The sequence below is a fragment of the Sorex fumeus genome, unplaced genomic scaffold (genome assembly GCF_029834395.1).
Source record: "Sorex fumeus unplaced genomic scaffold, SorFum_2.1 ptg000061l, whole genome shotgun sequence".
NCBI classification, from domain to species: Eukaryota; Metazoa; Chordata; class Mammalia; order Eulipotyphla; family Soricidae; genus Sorex; species Sorex fumeus.
Genome location: NW_026606118.1, coordinates 3068618 through 3087263, shown reverse-complemented (window position 1 = coordinate 3087263; position 18646 = coordinate 3068618). Strand labels below are relative to the sequence as shown.

The 18646-nt window shown below is 49.6% G+C and overlaps 1 protein-coding gene across 1 annotated transcript in view; it reads right to left on the bottom strand.

Annotated features, from left to right (window-relative positions):
- The window catches only part of PRKN (parkin RBR E3 ubiquitin protein ligase), a 1106313-nt gene that overhangs the window by 675773 nt on the left and 411894 nt on the right, over positions 1–18646 (bottom strand). The gene's annotated exons all lie outside the window — the stretch shown is intronic.

The window sequence follows — 18646 nt, the reverse complement described above, 5'->3', positions numbered from 1 at the left end:
TTTATTTATTTTTTGCTTTTGGGGTCACACCTGGCGATGCTCAGGGGCTACTCCTGGCTCTGCACTCAGAAATCACTCCTGGCAGTGCTCAGGGGACCATATGGAATGCTGGGAATCGAACCCGGGTCAGTCGCGTGCAAGGCAAATGCTCTACCCGCTGTGCTATCACTCCAGCCCCTCATTCAGTTATAGTGTCTCGCAGAATGGAAATCTCTGCTGCGCGCCAACAGCCCTGTGGCCTGCTCCAGGACAGCAGGGCTGGCCATGGGCATCCCAGGATGGGGCGGCAGAGACACCCCTGGTACTTGGTTCCAGGGAGGAAATGAGAGGGAAAGGAAAGCACCGTGGAGCCTCAGTTCCCTCCTGGAGGCCTGACCGTGCAGATGCCTTAAACGCGGGCCTCTGGGAGCAAGCAGCCCATGTCTCAGGTCAAGGAGCTGGGCAGTGACCGTGTTTCCAGGGAAGAAGTTGAGGAGGGTCGCGTGGGGGAGGCCAAGAGTCCCGAGGGTGTGTGCTGGACCCGGGCACAGGAAGGTCTTGGAGGTTCATTTGTGCTCTCTGCTGTGACACACGCTGACTCCAAAGTCACCACCCAGGTTACGTGGGGGGGGACTTATCTGCACATCGGGGGCTCCTTCCGAGTCACTTCACACGTCCAGGGCTACAAAGAACTAACTTAACTCAGAAGCACTGACAAGTGAAACCTCTTTCCTATGTGTCTGGCACTTAACAATTCTTTGAACCCCAGCCTTGAGTCTCTGGGCTGTTTGGACCTCACGGGTGGTGCTCAGAGCTTGTTCTTGGCTCGGTGCTCGGGAGTGAGACTTGGTGGTCCTTGGGGAGCCATACACAGCGCCAAGGACTGACTCTGGGTCCACGGCATGCAGGCAAGCTCCCTACACTCCGAGCTATTTCTCCAGCCCCGGGCTTTGCTTTTGATGGAGAGAGTGATAGTGGAATATCTGGGGCGGAGTGGGGGGAAGCATTGGACATTTTCACTAGGACCACCACGGGTACCCAGACAAGGCAGCGTATGCTCGATGCAAGGGGAAACCTCCAGCCTCCCCTCGAGGACCTGTTTTATTCCAAACAATTAGTACAAACATGAAGGCACGAAGAAAGGGGAGCCCTCAGTTCCCTGCATACCCCCCACCCCTCCTGCTCACAGGGGGGCTCTGTAAACAGGCCGGGGTGATTTATTGGACCGTCTCTGCCAACATTCCAGGTGACAATGCTCTGTAAAATGGAAACGCAATAAAGATGCCACTTTTATAATTCTATCATTTATTGGCGATATATTTCAGCACCGTGACTTTCGGAGATTAATGTCTCCCCGTCACTTTACAGCGTGAGAGGGGAGGGGAAATAGAAATATATGCTTCATTGATCAGAATCTGATTTTCTGACACCTTCGTTTCGTTTCGGTGCCATCATGGCAAAGATCGTTAAGTTTATGAATATCACACGGCTCTTAGCAAACATACTAATTACATAAAATACCTTCCTAAGGGCCCAGTAGCACAGCGGGTAGGGCGTTCGCCTTACAAGCGGCCAACATGGCCGACCCGAGTTCGATTCCTCCACCCCTCTCAGAGAGCCCGGCAAGCTACCGAGAGTATTCGATATGCCAGACACAGTAACAACAAAGTCTCCAATGGAGACGTTACTGGGCCCGCTCGAGCAAATCGCCGATCAACGGGAGGGTCTTTACTTTTACTTTACTTTACCTTCCTAAGGCTTTCTGTGTCTGCTGCGCATCAGAGTTACGGAGATGACGACTGGGTCAGAAGATCTCGGGAATGGTGAGATGCGCCAAGCGGAAGGAAGAGTTTGCTCCTAACACCCATCCGATTTCACACGAAGGCTGAGCACTGACAAAGGAGGAGTGACCAGAAGGAAGAAAGGAACAGCCACAGAGAAGGCTTCTGGGAGGACAGGGGGCAGCAACGCAGGGAGGCCAGCAGGCCAGCACTACAGGCGTGGGTGCGCCCCCTTCATGTGAAATTAAATGTGGCATCTCGGCATGGTGAGCCGTCCTAAGGGGCAGCTAGCTGGGCAGTGCCGCGTCTGCTAACGCTGAATCAGGGCACAGCACGCCTTCCACCGCGACCCACTCCAGAGCCCGTGAGAAGTGAGTCTGAGGACTTGGGTGGGTACCCGGGAAGCAGACAAGGCGACATGCCAACTATTACTCGTGCGCCGGAGCTGGACAAGCTGAGGATTAAAAAGCAGCCGCTGGAAGCTCGGGTCGGGCTGGATGCAGAGAGGGCAGATTGTAAGCTCTTAGCTCTGCACGGTCGAACAGTTGAGGCTTCAGGTCAATGTGGAGATGCCCTTTCGGATGCCAAGTTCACCTCCTACCACCCCACCTCCTGCTTCCAGAGTCTACAGGCTCCTGGCCCTGGAGGCTGGATGCTCACAGCAGTGACAAGGTGTCGGGCACCTTGCCCCTTGGCCTGCCAGGTAAGGAGAGTGGGGGCAGGTGCTCTGGAAGGGCAGCAGGACAACTCCAGAACTGCCCAAAGGCCTGCTCTTGCGTGTCCAGCTGTTGCCTTTCCCTGGCCAGCCTCTCCCCCTTTCACTTCCGTTCGGGTCTGAAAATCCTCGTTCTCTCCTGATCGGCTCCTCCATATGGCCTCCCCTCTTCCCGGCCCGAAATAATCAAAGCAGCTTGTGCTTACATTTATAGATTTCCCCCCTCCCCCTTTTACGTAATAAGTTTTCAAACCTAGAGAAATATGTCAGAGAGTTTAGGCGCTGGGATTCATCAATGGGAGGGTGCTGCCCTAGTTCAGGCTTGCTCCACGTGTGTCGCACAGATACACACACGGCACGTGCATTTGGGGACACGATGATTTGTAATTAAGTGGCAGACATCAGGCAACTTGGTCCTCAACTCCCTTGAAACCCTAAATACACCCCCAAACAAACCCCATAAAGCCAGAGCTGGCACGAGAGAGAGAGAGAGAGAGAGAGAGAGAGAGAGAGAGAGAGACAGACAGACAGACAGACAGACAGAGAGTTCAGGGGTTAAGGCATTTGCCTTACATGGGTTGACCTGGGTTCAATGCCCGGCACCACTTATGGTCTCTGAGCACTGACCAGAGAACCAGGGATAAACCCTGAGCACTGCTAGATGTGGCCCCCAAACCAAAATAATAATAATAATAATAATAACAACAACAACGACGATCATAGTGACAAAAATAAAACTCATCGAAGTTTCTGGGTGATTCGATTGTTCTGATCTTTCTGGCAGTGTCTGAGTCACACATCAAGGTATCCTGAGTGAATACAACGGGGTTCTGCACGCTGCTGTTCTTGGGGGACACGTGAGGGGGGTTTCTTCCCATCAGGACCCTCTCTCCTGCTGAGCCCAGAGCTGCTGAACATTCTGACAAACTATTTCTCAGAAAAAAAGGAGGGGGCGCTACAGAGGCAGGATGCTACAGCGAGCCCTGCTGCCAATGCTCCTAAGCCCAGCTTGATCACACAGACAGTCCTGCTCTCCCCTGCTCCCCGCCATCAGTGAGTTCAGACAACCATTTCACTGGAGGCCAGCGGAGCTAGTCCGCTAATGGCTGCATGTACAGCATGCAGTATTGCATCACTTTTTCACTCCGGAGTTCCTCCCCGCAAGCCTCTCCCCAACATGGGCACTGGAGGCAGAGCCCAGTTAAGTGCCCAGAGCACTGTAAGCTATGAGCCAAGCATGGGTACAATCCCTTGCTCAGAGATACGATTTCTCCATGGCTTTAGTTTTCATCTCCCTCTTTTCCTGAAGTCAAGTCTTAGTCACGTCTCCTCTGACTCCTTATTCTCTTTTCTCGGCCCCCGAAATGTACCAGAAATGTTAGCAATATTCACCACATATCAGTAGTGCCCTGCTTTGGGAAAAATATGAGTTATTTGCTCCGGCTTCCGAGAAAGCAGCCTGTTCTGCACAGGGTCCGTTTTTCTTTTATGTCTTTTAGATAACAGGCCTGAAGACATTGTCTTAACAAGACAAATAGATTCTTCGGAAAACGCATTCTGAGTCTGATGGAAACTTTCCACTGACCCCGGAAGTTTCCATCACTGGCTGGCACGGAGAAGTGAGGGTTTAATTGCTTGGGTAATTTGTTTTCTTGGAGGACAGAGTGAGACTCGACATACTTTATAGCTAGGTAAAATAATGTTCGGTATCAATATGTTATAAATCTACAGAGAACGCGAGTGATTTAAAATTATCTTTACCACATATGAGCGCATTACAGTATTAATTAGAACAAGCTGTCCGAGAGATCTTCCTGCGACCGTGGCCGTGATCTGTGGTGTGCGCTCTCCGCCAGCGAGATGTGCCTGTGAGAAAACGAAGCACGTTCTCTTTGCTAAAGTCATTTCAGAGTCCGTTGCCTCTCATGGACAGCCAAATGGCCAGCTCAGAAGTGGTGTATATATAACACAGTTCCATCTCCTCCCCTCGCTCCTTCCTCACCGTGCAGGTGACTGCGCCAAGGGGAGTCTCTGTCACCCCCAAAAGTATAGTAACCACAGGGAACTCACAGAAAAGCAAAGGGGAAAGTTGAGGTGCTTCATGTAAGCTTGGGTGGAGGACACACGGTGTTCACAGCAGGACTGGGTTTCTCTCAACACGCCCCTGTGGCATATATCCAGAGGGGCCACGCGGTAAACAATAAACCAGCCTGTGGCCCGTCCCAGATGCCTTTGTTGTCTCTGAAATTTGACTGGGACACCTGGAATACAACCTCTTTTCAATGCTGGTTTCCCTGTCAAGATAAGGTACGGGGAAATTAATTACAATGCAATTATAAAGAATTAGATCTAGAGCAGGAAAATCGCCTAGTTTTCTTTTATCTCCTTGAAACAGCTGGCTTGTCCCAGTACCACCGAACCGCCCTCTGTGCTCTGATAAGGAACCTTCTTCAGGTTTCACCCAACACCTTCCTCAGTGGCAAGACCTGGTACCTAGAAGTTTGCAGATCTAACGACTGACTCTGCCTCACGGGGCCCTTGATCCTCGTTCTTAAACGCCAGGCAGGATGCCTGCTCCATGCGCTCTGATGATCAGCCACAAGCTGCCACCCCTCAGCTCCCAATTCCTCTGCTGTGTGTGGGAAGTGACCTTGGCCATGTGACCTCATGAGTCCATCACAGAACAGATTGATGGGGGCCGGAGCGATAGCACAGCGGGGAGGGCGTTTGCCTTGCATGCGGCCAACCCGGGTTCAATTCCCAGTATCCCATGTGGTCCCCTGAGCACTGCCAGGAGTAATTCCTGAGTGTATGAGAGCCAGGAGTAATCCCTTTGCATTGCTGGGTGTGACCCAAAAAGCAAAACAAAAAAAAAAACAAAAAACACACAAAAAACAAAACCCAGAACAGACTGATGAAGTTGAGTCTGTGGTACGAAGCTGCGGGGTTCTTGCTGTGGTGTGGGGTGGGGGTCAGGAGGGTCCATTTGCAGGATGATGTGTCCTGTGAACCAGGTGCATGAAACAGCTTCCCAACCTGCCAGCCACATGGCTCTGCGGGCTGGTCCCCTTTCACAGCCTGTCTGTCCTGACAGGAACCTGAAAAAAGTTTTTGGCTATGGCTGGAACAATTCAGATGGGACTGTCAAAATCAGTTATGCAGAAAACCCTTTCAACACCTACTCCCAGCGCCACTGAAGCTGGATGACATCTTTGTCTTCATCAAAGACGGCAGCGCGTCACATCACTGCTGGATGTCAAAGACGTCAGGAGGGGGTCCCACCCAAATTCACACGCATCACTGCACAGAACCTCTCCTATACCTGTGTCCCAAGAGGAAGCCCTGCACCCCAGTCTACATGTTCTACAGACCTCATGCAGTTCCTTAACTTTAGGAAAAAACATTCAGCAAATAAGTCCCCCAGGCCAACAAATTCCTCATAGTTTCAGTGATGTGGAAATTTCTGCAGGTAAGGTAGTGAGAAGGCATAATTCGTCTAAAAAAGAATGCAGCAATGGTCACCAAACGCTTAAGGCATGGTTCCACCAGGCAAACCCTCTGGGCTATTCAAACATAATTTTCAAACCACTGTCCTATCATATTTGAAAAGAAATAGTATTTTTAAAAAAATTTTATTAGTGACAAACCAAGAGGTACAGTTGTAGACTTACAAATTTTTGTGCTTGGGTTTCAATTATACAATGATCAAGTACCCATCCCTCCACCAGTGCCCATCCTCCACCACCACGGGTCCCAGTATCCCTCCCACCCCCCATTCCCCCCCATCCCACCCTGCCTCTGTGGCAGGGCATTCCCTTTTGTTCTCTCTCTCCTTGAAAAGGAATAGTATTATCTTAAAAACTCAAAAGAATCACTATGATAAATCAAAGTAAAATAAATAAACTTTTGCATAGAACTTAGTAAAATGAACTTCTAAATGGGGAACAAAAGTGCTGAATTATGAAAATTGGCCAGAAGATCTCGTCTACAGGGGAGCAGGTATCACGCACGCGCTGGCTGGATTTCCTTCCATGGGGTCCTGAGCCCACTCCACGCCCCCATGCTTGGAACAACTTTTCTCAGCGCCCAGAGAAAAGTTAAAGTAACGCTGTTCTCTACATTCTCATTCGTGTACCCATCCACGCGACAGGCTCACTTTTCAGACATATTTACCAACCCCAAAGTTGCCATCCTCACTGTCCTAACTCAACCCTCGATTTCTGTGCTGGGGTGTTTAATTAACGCAGCCTCACAGTCCCCATATCTGTGAGGTCAGCACCGCTGTGAGCAAGAGCTTCTGCCTGATCAGTGCTGTGGTTGCTGCCAACTGACTTCTCCTTTCTTTGTTTTGAAAATATCAACCAAACCTCCAGGACCAAGATACAATTTGGAGGGCGGGGAAGCAAAATTCATAATTTTGCTTTAAATAAATGCAGAAACAAAGAAAAATAGGTTAAAGGTCAACGAGGAAGACTTCTTTAGCTTATTCTCAGCAGGAAAGGACGTGGCCAGCACAGTGAGGGGTGCCGGGAAAGTCAGGGGTCTTCAAATTGATGGGTGTGGTGCTGAAACTATGTCCCTGAAAAACCGCCAAAATTTAAATAAAAATATGTACTTTTAAAAATTATAATTAAAAATTAATTTTAATTAAAATTTTAAATTTTTATAAATTATACTTTTTAAAAATTAAATTTAAAAAAAACTAAATTTTTTTTAGAAAAGGAAAAATTTTAAAATATACATCTGAGCAGGCACCCTAACTCCCTATGTCAAATGTAGTTGTAAGCAAATCTCAGTGCTGCAAAGGCTGACAGAGCAGAGAGCACATCTCCAACTCACAGCCAGGCCAGGCCCTCCAGGTCCGACCAGGTGCCCTGCCACTACCTGGATCCTTCTTCATTTTTTTTTAAATTTTTAAAAAATATTTTTATATTTTTTAAATCGAATCAATGTGAGATACACAGTTGCAAAGCTGTTCATGATCTGACTTAATCACAGAATGTCCCAACCCCATCCCTCCACCAGGGGCCATTCCTGGATTTTGATCTGCCAACAGGGCTGACCTCAATACATCCTCAGACCCCGTGAGGACTGAACAGAATCCAGGGAGGCCCTGGCCAGAGCCAAGGCACAGACACTCAGCACTTTGTCCCTGTAACTGGTGACTTTATTTCTTCTGCAAAAACCAATGTAGAATTGCCAACATATTTTTTTTGGGGGGGGGGAGGGGAGGGACCACAGCTGGCTGGGATTTACTCCTGAGTCTGTGCTCAGGGAATCACTCATGTCCGAGCTTGGGGGACCACAGGTGGTGCTGGGGATCAAACTTTGGGCTGGTCTCACACAAGGCAAACACCTTCCACACTTGCTCTCTCTCCACCATCACTAAGCACAGTCTTACACAGTCTGATGCTTTTTTTTGCTCTACTTGTCTGGGTCAAATGGGAAGACGAAACAGATATTGCTAATAGATTGGCTCTTTCCCATGACTAATTCCAAAAACAAAATCCTCTGGTGGTCACTGAGATCCGCATGTGAGAGAAATGTGGTTTCCTCGAGTCACCCAGGTCAGTGAGAGGAGTCAGGGCACAGCTCTTGCTGGGAGGGGGAGGTAGCGGAGGGTTCCTGCCTCTCTGGGGGGCACTGTCGCTTCTCACATGTCCTCTCCTGGGTATCCTGGGCTCAGACCTGACAGTCTTTTCACTCTGGGGAAAAGGTTTCTCAGGACCCAGTTCTGGGTTCCCCTGCGGGCCATCTCGGGACCACCAATCTCTCCCCTGGGCCACAGGCCCTTGCAGCCCACTGTCTGGGTGACCGCGCTTCATCTTCCAGACATCCTCTGCGTCCAGAACAAGGTACAACATCCATGTTTAAACCAGATTTTAATCTCCAAGAGTCAGGGTGATTCCAAGATGGGGAAGGTCTACTGTCTACCCCCACCTCCAACCCAAGCTATGTACACATTAATCCCACTGATGGATCGAGTCAAGGCACAGCCACCCCATCGGGGGGAACATCCAAACTCAAGTATCATCTAGCACACTTGTCCCTGCCACAGCTCGCCATGGTGCCCACATGGCTGCTCTCTCTGCCCACAGCAGACAAGACTGTGCTCTTAGAATGTAGCAGGGCCATGGGGTAGCATGCCGCCCTTGGAATTTATGTGAAAGGAGAACTAAACAGAGAGTCAGATTTATTTACTAGAAACCAGTAGGGGGGAATGGAGCAGTGCACGTGCATGGCTTCTTTGGCAATATCTAGCTCTGTCAACGTATTAAAATCTTGTTCATCAAAGAATCTAGTTGGGTGGGGAAGGGAGAACACAGTCAGTAAAGGCCACAAGGAAGCAGAGACTCTACCCACCAGCTACACAAAGGCATGAGTGGAAATTCCAACATACTGATGCTCCAGTCATGCATGAGCCAATCCTAAAACATGAATGAGACCCCCCTTGGCAGAGAAGCTGTAAAACCCAAGACTAACAAGAACCCGGATACCTGCGTCATACACCAGGGTTCTTTAACCTTCTTACAACTGCAGATTGGCACCTATTTTGCACAACAGGGAATACAGTCACTGTGGTAGACCAGTTGCTTCTAACCTTCCTGGGCCTGTCCTGCCCTGCATACCAGCCCATGAACCAACAACTCTTACTACTGTGGTAGACCAGTTGTTTGCAACCCTTTATACCACAAACTGTCACTGGTCTGTGGTACTTAAACATGAGGGTATTCACTGCCCTACAGTAGTGCCCTAATCACAAAAGTATTACATGCAGAGTATTACATTTGAGAATGACAGAGCGCAAACTCAGGGAGGATTGAAACATATTCTGCTAACACAGACACTACTACTGGGAGTTCTCTGCTTATTTTCATGTTGTTGTTTTGGGATCACACCCAGTTATGCTTGGGAATCCCTCCTGGTGGTGCTCAGGAGACCATATGGAGGACCGATGTTCAAACCTGAGTCAGCCCTATGCAAAGCAAGCACTCTATCACTCTCGCCCAGGGTTTTTTTTTTTATTTCCAGTGTGCTTTATCTGCAAATCCCCATGGAGCAGAATGTTCCAGATGCCTATGTTCACCCCTTTGGAATTGTGGGACCTTCTAAGGATAGAAAAGGCTGCGCCTGGATCACTAGGAACCTGCTCACTTAGGTAGTAAGCCCAGAACACGCCCTAATATCTCTAGCCACAGCGTGCTTGGAGCCCACAGTACACACCTGTCCTGGGATTCCACTTCTAGGAAAGCCTGCAAACCCTTTGAAAGGTGTATATGGGACAATGAAAGGGGGTGGCACATTCCAAGGTGGGCTTTGACTCCCACCCTTCTCATAGTGCTCTCTCTGGTACCTGAACCATGGTGAATGGGGCTTGACTTCAATCCCTTCTCTGGCTCCATAGAACCATGATCCCTCAGCGGCCAGACCAGGACGTAGGCCTGGGGGCTGGGGAGTGTCTGTTCCCACACTGGTGTCCAGCCCAAGTATCTCTGTCAGCAAGGGCTCCCCAGATTCTGCTCCTGTCTCTTTCATATGTGTCCACAAGAGTCCAGGCCCTTTGGGACCATAAGATCACCCCAAAGTGTTTTCCTTCTCCTGGAGTCTGGAGATTGCTCCCAGTCACCCTCCAGAAACAAACTGTCCATGCTCCTGGTCAGAGGTGCCCTCTGCTCTGCTCACCTACCAGCCATGGTTTCCACACGAGGACCTGGATTCTGGCTCCCCGGGGAGCTGCAGAGCACTAAGCAAGAGTCTGCCATATGGTTGGAAGCGTCTCACCTGTGCTTTGCATTTCACTAGCAAACAGGCCTGGATGGCGTGCTCCCATGGGCGGAGTCTGGATTGCTCTTACAAAGAGCAGCCATCCAGATATGTCTGTGCTAGAAAGAATCACAAAACCTGTTTGCAGGGCTGAGACTCCTACCATGGTCCTCAGGATGTTTCCCAGCCACACTTTACCCTGATGATCCCCGACCGATGCAGCGGCCAGCCGAGCAAGCTCTTTGCACCCCTGGCAGGGCTGGGCCCTCACTGCCCTTTGGGTGGGAGTCATCCCCCCAGGAGGAAGTCCTGCTCACTCTGAAAGTAAGCAACACTGCGCATTGAGGAAAGAGCCCATGCAGTCTGCAGACATGCGTGCATGTGCAAGCACACACATGCATACAGATGCACACAAGCACACACATATATGCACGCACACATGTATGCAAACATGCACACATGCACACGCACACAAACCCATGCACACATGTGCTCATGCACATACACACGCACACACACATGTGCACCTAGGACAGACAGAAGTAGACTTCACAGCTGCTTGGCCCAGCTCTTTGGGCTGTTCTGTCTCTAGGCTCCTGGAAAGCCCCTTCTCTGCTGGCTTCTGGGGGACTTGGAGCTTCCTAAGACCAGGCTCTCCTTTCCCATTTGGCTGTCTCGGGAGCGCTGAGAGCTAGGGAACCCCCAGTGCCCAGACCACAAGCTTTGCAGGAGGATGCAGTGGAAGAGCGAGGGTTGCATCGTGAGGGTTCCCTTCTCCACTCCTTGCTCACTGACCCACAGCCGCAACCCCATGGCCGTCAGTTCCTGTTGGTGACCCGTGAGTACTGAGCACAGCAGCAGTAGCCCATGCTGGCCAGGCCTGCGAGACACCTCCCAATCCCCGCACACTCCTTGCCAGGTCAGTGACTCAAGGAAGAAAACAGTCTGTGTTCCCCCCTTGGTGGGTTGGAGGTAAATATGGGAGGCAACAGCAGAGATTAGGGTTCGCCGGGTACCAGGTCAAATCAGCCTAGGGGTCCTAAACATGGAGTGAGAATTTACTGCCCACCCCCCCGCCATTTTCCCTTTGCTCGCTTTCCCAGCATCTCCTCTAGATGATAAGCATCTAAGGATCCCCACCCCTGCCCCCCTGAGTCCCATCTCAAGACTCTGCAGACCCAAACAACAGAGACTCCTATGCTCCCGGTCTTCACTGCTCCACACCGTTCCTCCTCAGCCTCGAGGCTGGCCACACCTTGCCTGGCTCCAACAGAAGAGTCACTAACACTTGGAAATGGCCCCAAAGGGGCTGCAAGTCCTTCCCAAACAGTGATGGAAGCTGCCAGTGCTCCGAGGCCTGCCATGGGTTAGCAGAGCCTCCTGCCATACTAGAAGTAGCCTGTCTGACCCAGCCAGCAGCCCCTGGCCACAGCAAGAACTGCCTGCCTGACCCAGCTGGCAGCCACTGGCTATCGAGAGCACTGCCTGCTGACCCAGCCAGCAACCACTGACCACAGACTTCCAGGCACAGAAAGGCTGGCCAAGGCCACTGCAACCAGGAACTAATGTTTTTCTTTTTCATTTAAAAAATGTATGTTTATTTATTTACTTTTACTGAATCGCTGTGATATACACAGTTACGAAGTTGTTCCCATCTGGGTTTCAGTCATACACTGAAACTGATGTTTTGGATGTTATTTGCATTTATCTAACTTCAGTGTGAGCCAGTGGATATGGCCCACTCAGCTCTCTGGGAACATATTCCTCGTCCAACACCTGGTGAAAGATCCCAGACTGGACTGCTTGTCATTTATGGATGTGCAAATAATTTCTGTCCTCTGCAACAGATTTCTCCAAAGATGTACACAGATTTCTCCAAAGATGTACACAGCCTTTTGGGCATTTCCACAGATAAGGTGGCAGATCTATCAATCTGCCACAGATTTTCCGTTGTGTAGATGTACCCAAGTTTCTTTAACCAGTCATCTGTTCTTGGGCACTCGGGTTGTTTCTAGATTCTGGCTATTGTGAACAGGGCTGCAATGAACATATAGGTGCAGATGTCACTTCTACTGTGCTTTTTTGCACCCTTGGGATATATTGCTAGAAGTGGTCGTGTTGGGTCATATGGAAGCTCAATTTCTAGTTTTCTAAGGAATGCCCATATTGTTTTCCAGAAAGGCTGAACCAGTCAGCATTCCCACCAACAATGAAGCAGAGCCCCTTTCTCCCCACATCTACGCCAGCACTAGTTGTTCTTTTTCTTTGTGATGTGTGCCAGTCTCTGTGGTGTGAGATGGTATCTCATTGTTGTTTTGATTTGCATCTCCCTAATGATTAATGATGTAGGGCATTTTTTCATGTGCCTTTTTGGCCATTTGTACTTATTTTTTTGAGGAAGTTTATGTTCATTTCTTCTCCCCATTTTTTTGATGGGGTCGGAGGTTTTTCTTATACAATTCTACTAATGTCTATTATGGATATTAATCCCTTATCTGATGGGAATTGGGTCAATAATTTTTCCCATTCCATGAGGTCTCTCTGTATTTTGTGGAATATTTATTTCTTTTGAGGTGCAGAAGTTTCTTAGTTGAATGAATATCTACACAATGAAATACTATGCAGCTGTTGGAGAAGATGAAGTCATGAAATTTGCTTATTAGTGGATGATCATGGAGAGTATCATGCTAAGCGAAATGAGTCAGAAAGAGAGGGACAGACATAGAATGACTGCACTCATTTGCGGATTATTTTATATAATATGAGATTAAAATTCAAGGACAATAGAGACAAGGGCCAGGAAGATTGCTCCATGGTTGGAAGCCTGCCTCATGAGCTAGGGAAGAAGGCAGCTGGAATAGAGAAGGGATCACCAAGTCAATGATGGTTGGAGGGATTGCTTGGAATGGGAGATATGTACTGAAAGTAGATAAAGGACTAAACATGATGGCCTCTCAGTATCTGTATTGCAAATCATAATACCCAAAAGTAGAGAGAGTATGGGGGAAACTGTCTGCCATAGAGGCAGGGGGAGGGATGGGATTGGGTACAGGAAGTGATTCTGGGGACATTGGTGGTGGAAAATGTACACTGGTGGAGGGATGGGTCATTGTATGGAACTCAAGCATGTAAGCTTTGTAACTGTAATTGAATCTCAAGGTGATTCAATTACAAAAAAGGAAAAAAGGAGGTACACATGGTGGAAGTAACATGTATTCTTGAAAATAAAGAAAAGTCATAAAAAATCTATAATAGATGGTAAATAGATTTTGAATTTCTCAAGCGTTCTGTGAACCAGCATGCTATAATCTTACAGGTCTCATTCATGAGTTTATTAAATGAATCGTTTTATAAGGGTCAGCAAACCCTGTGCTTGCCTTTTGTAAATTAGAGTTTAACGCCCATCTTTATGGGGGTAACACTGACTTACAACACTGAAAGCTTCTGGCTCAGGCCCCCTACAAGAGCCCACTTCCCTTCCGGCTCCACCAGCCTTTCCACGGGGAGGGAAAGAGAAGACTGTAATGGATCTACTTCTGGGAAAATACAAGATCAACATTCCCCTGCCCTCCTTTCCTGTGCCCCTAAGAGCATCTGTACTTCTGCCCTTGTCTCTTCTTGCACACGCCCTCCCAGGGCTCTTCTTCAAATTACCCATCAAGCCCTTTCTGCCGGCAGATCCCTTGCCCTATGGCCTCAGCCGCGGGGAAGGTGGAGGCCAGCCCTGCCTCCACGTGTACCTGGGGAAACAGCGAGCATCTAGGCAGGCAGCAGGCACAGGCCGGGGAAAGTGAACGCGGTGGCAGGAGAAAGTCACTCAGCTTGCGGAAGATAAAAATCACAACAAACTGACCCTAAAATAACTTCATCTCCCTGACAATATAATGAGGAGTGTTCTTCCAGAACCATTAAAATGACACGCCGGCTGATAATTATTTTTACAGTGCCGGGATTCTAAAACTAAATGTTTCTCAGCTTCTGTTATTTGGCAATGCTAAATGAATGTTGTCAAAAGATTAAATATAAATCGGTTATAAATCTTCATTTAACGACACCGTGTAGGGAAGGTTGCATTACAGCAGCCATGTTTGTGTCAGCACTAAGAAAATACAGAATCTTATTCTAATAGTGCTAAGACTATCGGAATTGATGTTTATCCTACATTATTCTACACAGCAGGCTTCACCTCGAGGGCAAGGCTGCCGTTCCCAACCTCCAGGGCTGGACTCTACCAGGGTCAGCTCTCAAGGGACACTGGCACCACCGAGAAGGTGGGACAGAATTTCCAAGTGGAGCCAAGTTCTGAGAACTGTCTTTCCAAATGCCTCTGTCCAACGTTTCCAGGCAACGGTTCCCATGGCCTGCATCCCGGTGTTTGTCTCTCGAGCTAGACACTGCCCTCACCTCAAGCCGCGAGGCCACGCTGCTCTGCATCCCGGGGGCCAGTGGGGGAGTCTCCCACTTCCATGTCCACAAAAGGCAGCCAGGTTGCACGCCTAGAATTGCAGAAGCCTGCGAAAGCTCAGTTAAAAATAAAACTCTACTTCTGGTTATCTATTTCCATTTTGGAAAGATAGATCACTTTCAGGAATGAAATATGGACTTTGGAAAAAACCAAACTCTCGATGATTTCAGGATACTTGTTAGCTTCAATTTGAAGGAGAGTCATAATCGGGGCAAAGAAATGATACAGAGGGAAAGTTTTTTTTTTTGTGGACACAATTGGACTTAATAATTGACAGACTGCAAATGTCCACATTTTTACCGCATATGTACACATATAGCATACTTACATGCACAAATATGTACACCATACAAGCAAAGACTCTTAATCAAAGGTAATCATTTGTAACAGAAAAAAGTTGAAAGTTAATCTATAATTTTTTACTTTTATTGAAAAGGAATTTCTGAACATCCTTCCAGAACTCTTACTGTAGATGTTCACCAACAGTTTCTCAGATGAGCCGAGCGCCTGTAGCCCACAGATTCTCTGGCTGAATCTGGCTCAAGTCTGGTATATTGTTTTCCTTGGACTGTCCACACTTGCTCTGGCTTACCATAAGGATATTTTACATTTATGCAAATTCAAAGCAGAGATTTAAAACAACCCTGCCATTGAGAATGAAAAAGCAAAAGGGAGCCACGGAATAAAGTGCCTGTGTTCATGATCCTGCTGGACACAGACCAGCCCTTGCAGCCTGCCTGAGAGAGGGGCCAGATGAGGCAGGACAAAATGGTAAACCAGCCGAGTGCACAGAGCAAAGACCTCAGAGTTGGGAGGATGCTATGGATTAGAGGGGAAACACCCAGTGCTCAGGGTGGAGGAAAGCACACTCGCATCACGGGGAAGAGCATGCAGCTTCTCTGTGGGGCCCAGTGGACCCCACCTCAACCCTGTCCCTGACAGCTGGACGCTCCCTTGACCCTTCTCCACAGGCCACATGGCCGCAGTCCCCCAACCCATCCCTTCCAGCTCTTCTCTGGTTCTTCGCCCTCTTCCTGTCAGCATGTGGGTGAGGCAGGGGAGCAAAGACTCCCACCACCCTCCCCCCTTCCCTGGTGCTATACGCTGGGCTTGCTCGGCCAAGACTGCCCAAATAGCCCTTAGGCCTCTCTGATAGTCTGGAAAGACAAAGGGGTTAAGCCAGCACAATTCCAGGCTCAATAAGAAGCCAGGCCTAAGTTTCGGTTTCTGAGGTTTAAATTATGGATTCCTCAAGTTACGGTTTCCCAAAATGATGTGGCCTCCCAGGATAACGAAACAGAAATGACGGGGAAAATCCCGGGCAACAGCCTCAGCCTGCCTCTAGCCAATCAGAAGTTACCAAGTAGCTGGCAAACCCCTGAGACCATTGCCAAAGACAAATCCCCATCATGTAATGCTGGGAGATAAAAACCCTGAGCACCTGTGGGGCCGCTGGCTCCGAGGAAGCCTCTGGGTGGGTGAGCTGGATAGGACCCTAGCTCGAGCCAGCCAATAAAGGCCCTTTGCTTGTTGCATTGTCACTTGTTTTCGAGTGGTTCCTCTGGGGAGATCTCGGACTGGTTTAACAGTCTGATGTTTCCTCAGAGAGGACTAAGATACTCTCCACAAGAACACCTGGCATTTTCACGTCAAGAAGAAAATCCGCCATAGTAGGAGAACATCCTCTAAGAAGGAGGAAGTAGACAGAGGGCTTGAATATGGACACAATTTCTTTGTCAAAGAAATGTGCACGGGGGGGGGGGGGGGTGTTGGCACAGGTGGTGGGATTAGTGCTGGGTCACTGATGTCTGAAACCCCCCACCGGGGACCCCTCTGTAAATCACAAAGGTTAAACTTAAAAAGGTAAAGGCCCTCCCGTTGATCATCGATTTGCTCGAGCGGGCCCAGTAACGTCTCCATTGGAGACTTTGTTGTTACTGTGTCTGGCATATCGAATACATCACGAGTAGCTTGCCAGGCTCTGGCGTGCGGGCGAGATCCTCTCAGTAGCTTGCCGGGCTCTCCAAGAGGGGCGGAGGAATCGAACTCGGGTTGGCTATGTTGGCTGCGTGCAAGGCAAACGCCCTACTGCTGTGCTATCGCTCCAATTTTAAAAAAACAAAATTTAAAAAACAAACAATCTAGATAAGCAAAGAAACAAATGATTGAGTGTAGAATAGAAAGGCAAAGACCATTTTCACTATATTATTATCATTATTATTATTATTATTATTAATTTGGAGGCCACACCTAGCTGTGTTTAGGAGTCACTCCAGATAGGGGGTCCCGGAGGGGGTGTGCAGGTGTGCTGTATGTGGAGCCTAATGGGGTCACCTGGGTGCAGCCCAAGGTCCTGCTGATCTGGAGTCACGCATGATCAGGAGGTAGATGGAGCCTGTTTCTCGGTTCCTGTGGCCGAAGGTGGGACAGTCCAGGGTCAGGGGATAGAGGGGGCCTGTCTCTGAAGCCCCAGCCTTGGCACACCCCTAGGTCTGGGGTCAGGGCCTGGACGCTGGTTCCTGATTTAGTGTCATTGGCCACCGTGATACCAGCACAAACGCCGTCCGCAATGAGCCGAGAGTTGCCACAGCGGCATGTGGGCAAATCAGGAGAGGGAGAGAGCGCGGAGCATTCTGGAGGCTGGGGGCAGGGGCACTGTCCAACCCCCCGGGGGGCCGCTGGGATGGGCTCACAGGGGCAGCGAGCCTAAGTCAGGCTTCCCTGGGTCTCCTAGCACTCAGCCCACAAGGCTCTGCCGGGCTCACCGGAATCTTGCCCCAAGTCGGTTGTGGTCCCTGCTTGTCCGGAGAGAGCCTCGCCCTGGAAGCCCACAGAGTTGGCTCTGCGCAACTTTTCTTTATCTGGCCACAGTCCACACTGGTTAGTACAAGGAATAAAAGTTGACAAGCCATTTGCTTTCCTGTGCTTCCGCTTCCTCCACTCTTCATTACTGGCTTTATTGCATTTCTAAATTGAACCGCATATTGTAGAAGTCTGGCCAAATGGATCTCGGCGCAGCTAGAGTGTCTGGCTTTTGCCAGGAAGATTTTTATTCAGAATGAACAGGGAAAAAGGCAACCCTAGTTTGGAGGATGAAGACCGTTTTGTTGTTGTTGTTGTTGTTTCAATGATGCCAATCCTTCAGCTGCCTTTATAATGTGGAGAAAGTGCCAGAAAGAAGGCAAACCACCTGCCTTGCCATTCTGCTCAGGAGGTGCGTGACCTCACGAGTCCCGAGGGAGGTCTGAGAGATTGTGTGCTTGTACTCTCTGGCCCAGAAGCAAGCACTTCGCATTTTCACTTTGGGGGCACACCCAGTAGTGCTCAGGGCTGCTCCCAGCTCAGTGCCTGGTTGCCCCCTTGGGGGACCAGAGAAGGCTGGGGATCAAACCTGGGCCTCCCACATGCAAAGCGTCCCCCTCCATTCCTTCAAGCATGTTTTAGAGATCCAGCTATGCTGGTACGGGCTGTTCTAGGGAGGCGGCACGTAAATCTCACTGAGCTGTAAGCTCACATCATCACGGCTGCTCCAAGCACATGCCGACCGCAGACCTCTCTGGACTTGCCAGCCATTGGAACATGGCTCCTAAGTAGAGAAGGGGTTTGCCTGCATGCGTGTCTGTCCTCACAGTGTGCTCCTGACGGTCCTTGATGCTCTGTCGCTACCCAGGATCATCAAACGAGCATCTCCGTGCCTTGCCTGCCTCAGCCCGCTGGCCACTCCTGCAGGCCCAAGCCTGGTAACGGAGTGCCAGGCGGACACATGTGAGTGTCAGGCATGAAAGCAGCCCCGGGTGATGTGACTTTTGAAGTGACGCGGGATTCCAACTGCATGTGGCCCCTGCGTCCTTGAGCCGCTGGCCCCGGTGGATGAGACCTGGCAAGGCAGCCTCCACAGCTAAGAGCCGCGACAGCCCAGATGCAGGAGAGACTGTGAGGGAG